Genomic DNA, 5503 nt, shown 5'->3' with positions numbered 1-5503 from the left:
AAAAGATATGTGTTTGGATAGGTTGGGGGTGAACTTTTAGCCTTTTCCAAGATCCAGAGATGGTCTTTGCTGTCTACTTGTGAATGAAGTGTTTTAATTCTTTGTCAGGTCATGAATTCACCTGCGTTGGTTTCTCAAGAAGCAGATTTTGCTGCTGGTTGTTCAACGTGGTTTTGTGTTAAACAGGTCTTGAATTACTCAGGATGGGATCAGGGATAAACGGTGTAAATGCAACAAACCAAACCCAAACATTGTTATTTCTGCAGGCTTTGCTGTTTGAGCTGACCATGATACAAAATATTTCGGCAGAAGCGAAGTCATCCTGTAACAAGTTTGTGGTGAAAATGCAATATTTGCCTTCCCAAAAAAGGGGGGCAGGAAGGAAGAATTTACATTTGGAGAAGTATTTTGCAAAAGCCTTTCAAACAAGACTTGAGCATTCCAGGTTCTCTTGGTAGACATGTCGTTCCCTCACTGCATCTCCCTCATGGCTGATGAATTGCAGCTTCGTTTTGATAAGGTACCCATGGCAAGATAGGCGAGACAAAGCAGGGCCTTTCTCGTGTTACAGCAGTGGCTACCCTCAGGTAAAGCAACTCACTTGTTCATAAGTTGACCCATTGACCTTCTAATCACTGACAAATTATCTCATGCTTTATTCTACAGTCTTCATTATGCACTGTTATTAAACAGACTAATTTCTTTTTTATTAGGACAGGATCACTGAGGTGCAGTAATAACCCTTTTCAGCAGCTTTAGTTATGGTTTATAGCAGTATTTATGTGAGTTTTTAATATAAATTTCAGTTTATTGCAATAATTCTTCTTGCAGTTCTTCACACATCCGCGCTGGGAAAGAGACAGTGTGGGCTTTCAGGCATTGCATTTTACAAAATGTTAATGTTTCAAAAGCTGAAGCTCATGCTGAGGAGGAAGGCATCCCTTCTCCCTGAAGTAAGGGATCCCCCAAGCCCTTCCCCAGCCCTCCCTGCGTGTGCTGGGAGCCCCGTTCCGGTCAGATGCAGTGGTGGGGCTGGGGGATTTGCAGGGCTCTGTGTGCAGATGGGTCGGGCTGCTGGCAGACCTGCAGCACTGATGGAAGCCGTGCCATGCGCCGAGCCGTGCTGTGCTCGCTGTGTCCACACAAGGGCTTTGTACAGGTGAAGCTACTTCCACAGAAGGAGGTTTGTATGCTGGTAAAACCCCACTATGAGCGACCTCGCTAATCGCTGATTGACAGGGTAGTGTGAAGCCTGAGCTCTACAGCAGACTTTAAGTAAGTCTGAAGGGAAAAGAGCAGGAAATATGTTTTGCCTAAAATAACAGAGATAACTTGATGTTGCTTGCATGATATTTTTTAACGTTTCCCATCAGTCTTTTCACTAAAGCATTTCCACTTTTTCAAAGGATTTATTGTGAAGGTATAGGGAGCATGAGGGAGGGCAAACAAATTAGGGGTTTAAAATTACTATTACGTATCTTATTTTCAACCCCCTTGACTGAGATCCTCAGTTCAGAAGGAAAGAAATCAATGAACCATGGTCTACATTTTGAAAGAGAACTAGTGAGCTTAAGTTTCCAATATTAAACATCTTAAAGAAGCCCAAATTCTCAGAAAGCGAGAAGAACCTGCATAGCATCCTACACAGACATTGCCATTGGGATGTTTCGGATGGGCTAGCAAACCCTGCGACTTCTGAAATGCTCTTGAAAGTTTAAAGCAGTAAATAGTGTTTGATAGACATTCATTTCCTGATGTCCTTTTGGCTATCAAGGAAGAAATGTTTTGTACTTGTTAATTTGTAACGTGTAAGAATTCCAAATCTGACTGTTTTCCCCTCGCTTTTCACCAAGTAAATTGGCCAGTTCTCTATTGGCATTAAAAAGGTGAATTTATCACATAGAACCCCTGCAGAAGACAAGGCATACTGGAGAAAACTCCAGAGGAAAAAAAATAGGCTCAGGTGACAACATCGTTTAACAGAATTCAAATAGAATCACAGAATTGTTAAGGTTGGAAAAGATCTTCAAGATCACCAAGTCCAACCCCGATGCATCCTCACCATGCCCACTCACCGTGTCACATCTCCACCTCCTGTGCTAAGGGGTTACTCTTTGGAAGGATGAAGGCCTAAACCTGAACCTTTCAGATGGAGTTTGTTGCTAATCTCTGTAAGACTGGACAGTGGGGACAGAACTGGGTGCTCATCACTATCGTTGCAATGCATAAATGGCTGTCTGCTTAAAACCTCGGCTTCCAAACAAGAGCCTCTACCCATGTTGATGCCAAAAATGGAACAGAAATCTCTGGTTTTTAGACATGCAAGTTGTGTCTCCTCCCAGTGCTTCTGATCCTTAGCAGCAGCTGAGGGCACACATGTTCCCATGAAATCCTACACGTTTCTAGGATTGGATTTAACCGGATCAACCCGTGATCTCTTAGGAGCCCATCAATGAAAATGCATGGAACAAGACTGGATGTGTTGAGTAGGTGAACTGCAGGGAATTCAGTCCGTAGCAGCATGAGAAGTGACCTGGTGATAAATTAATTCTCGCAGATGGGTGGTATTTTCAGACCTCTGGTAGGCATAAGCTGTGGGTATTTTAGTCCTAAGAAGCCTTTTGTTATGAGTTTTAAGAAAAATAAATCAAGTGAAATCAAAGGGTTGGTGTTGCGTGATGGGAGCTATATGGAGATTGTGGCTGGTGATTAGCATCTCTCACAAAAAGTTTCAGTTCAGGTTCACAGAATTATTTCCCCGTTATCTTTGTTGTCGATGGCATGATTGTATATAGATTTCCACAGTAGCATTCTGTTATTTTGGAGTAGAAGGGACCTGTTGTATTGTTTAAAGCGCACTTGTTCCAATTCTGAGCGCTTTCCATCTGTTTTCCTATTTCCTTCCTCTAGATAGGAGCAGCATTTCCTCCCCTTCTTGCTCTGCTGGAGGGAGATGCAGTGCAGAGCCGTGCTGAGCTCCAAGCTGTAGGAGATCACCCAAGATTTAAGCCCTGTCCTTGGGAAAATAAATAAGAAAGAGGGCAGAAAGAGTTACTTTTATTTCAGAGGCTTTTGGAGAAAGGCCGTGGTGGTCTGTACCAAAACCTGGATAGCATTAGGGGTGACCTGTGGCCGTGGTGAATAAGGGTCCGTGCGGGCAGGGACCAGGAGAATCATCCCCGTCTGATGCCCTCTGGTCGTCCTGTGACCAGTTAGAAGGTGAGCAGAGCTCAGCTGGGCCGTCGGCCACCACTTGCCTGAGTGAAACGGAAGTGAAGAAAGAAACGAGGAGGAGAATAAGGGAGAGAAGAGGGTTTTCCTGAAGGGCACTGGGGGGCTCTGCCTGCTGCTGACCCCCAGCTGCCGAGAACGGTTCGGATGTAACCTTGTCTTCCCCTCAGAGCTGTATGCTGGAATGGATTTCTTTAAATTAATAATGCGTAAAAGGAGATTTACACCGCAGTGCTAAAATATTGTCTTTGCCTTTTATTCATGCATTTGTCACTGTAATCTCTAATAGAGGTGTTCAGTGGGGGGATAAATAATGAAGGGTAAAAAATTCTGTCATAATCCAGAGCCATTTGCAAATTCATCACCAATATTCTTTTGGAAGCAAAGACAGAGGGAAATGAAAAATATATGGTGGTGCTAATATATCTCACTGATCTCCTTCTCCCATTTATTCACAGAACCTACTTTGAGCTATGATAGAATGTGAATCCTAGGGATTGCCATTCCTTTTTAAAGATGAGTCTGAGGCTGCTGCCGAGCCTCTCCAGCAACAGATTAAATATAGTCGATGAATGCTTCGATAATGTACTTCATAGTGGGAAATAATGCACTTCCCTTGCATGTTTTGATTAATTAGGGCTTGTTATCCTGTACAAAATAAGAAGAAAGCTGTAGCAATTCCTTGGTGTATTAGCTGCTGGGGAAGCTCTATAGGATGTGTTCAAAAACAGGCAGGAAAGTAAAGCCCAGTGTTTCAAGGTGGAGATCCTATAAAGAACTGGTATTAGTTATTACATTATTACAAGTCTGAGTGATGGAAATAAGTCAGAAGAGCCACCCTGAAGCAGATGCAATTCCTCATGAGCTTCAGATTCCTTTAACCTTCATAGAACTGTTGCAACTCCAGAATTTTGAAATTGTGGTCTTAGGACAAAAGAAAATGTGTTATTGCAAAAGAGGTTCCCTTGTCGGACTCCCCGGGCAGCCAAGCCTCTGAGTTATTACAAAATTGAGGGGGTAAAGACTTATTTTTATACGGGGATGATGTGTGACATTGCACAGGGGTTATGTGGGCAAGGTCATGACATAGCACGGGATGCTTAGACGTGAAGGTAAGGCCGAGAGCAGGGCTTCTCTGTCTTTTACCAAAGCCTTTACGCTTGCCCTTGACCCAGACAGGGTGCTTTGGTCCCACACAAGCCAGCTGCCGTGGCACTCCTCGCATCCAAGCTGCGGAGGAAGCAGAGAAAACAAGGAGCTGCAATGGTAGCAGCAGGCACAGAGCAGCCAGCAAAGAGCAGTGTGTGCGTGGGGTGAGCACTGTCTGCTGGTGGGTGATGTGTTGGGGCACGGGAGGTTTGGCCCCCGTCCGTCTCCCGACGTTGTGCTGTGCAGCTCGGAGCCTGGAAGTGCCTGGGCTCAGTGGGATCTGCTGCTCGGTGTGTGATTGCTCCCTGCCGCCAAGCAGGGCTCGCCTCGACCCAGCCAGCAGAGTGAAAACAGAATGTAGTAGCACTCTGCAAAGGGGGGGAAGATGAAATATATCACAAGATAATAAGAAAATAAACCATTAAAAGGCTCTGTTTCCTATTATCATGTGGTTTTATGTTAATGAAGTTGTTCCAGGCCTGTTTGAGTTTAACTCAAGCAGGGGAATATGAGTAATATGAAAAATATGTGGGGATGAAGACCCTAAGTTAAAAAGTCTGTGAAACATTTAATGTTTTCATTCACCATGCATTTCAGAAGAAGATATAAAGCAGCCAGAAAGTGGTACGGAAAAAACATTAAGCACCAGATTTTCCTTTTTGTGATCTCCACATTTCTGCATCTGCGCCTATGGAAAGAGCCCACTGGACATGGGCAGCACAGAGCCCTGAGCTCAGTGCACTGCGCTTGTGGGAATGCCTGGGTGAATTCTGAGCCCTGGGAGAGATGATAAATTGGTGTCTTAAAGCAGAGTGTCTGTCCAGGGTTAAAATGGTGGCTGTTTGTAACAGCTGATTGATTTGTAAAAGAAAGGAAAGACGTGGGAGGTAGAATTTGGAAAGTTGCTTTGATTAAAAAAATGGAAAATGGTGAAATATCCAAAGAGAGACTTGAACATATATTTTTGAAGTGTTTTCTTTCAGAAAAGTTGAAACATTTAATTCTGACCTGAAATGACCTGAATTTAAAAAAGGAAACTGGAGAGCACGAAAGCACTGAGATGTCTCAGATTTGGAAAAACAAATTCTGTTGTGAATTGAGTTTTTTGGGTTGATCTAAAAAT

This window comes from Meleagris gallopavo, chromosome 23, assembly GCF_000146605.3.
Source record: "Meleagris gallopavo isolate NT-WF06-2002-E0010 breed Aviagen turkey brand Nicholas breeding stock chromosome 23, Turkey_5.1, whole genome shotgun sequence".
In the NCBI taxonomy this organism is placed as follows: domain Eukaryota; kingdom Metazoa; phylum Chordata; class Aves; order Galliformes; family Phasianidae; genus Meleagris; species Meleagris gallopavo.
This window is presented reverse-complemented; position numbering follows the sequence as displayed.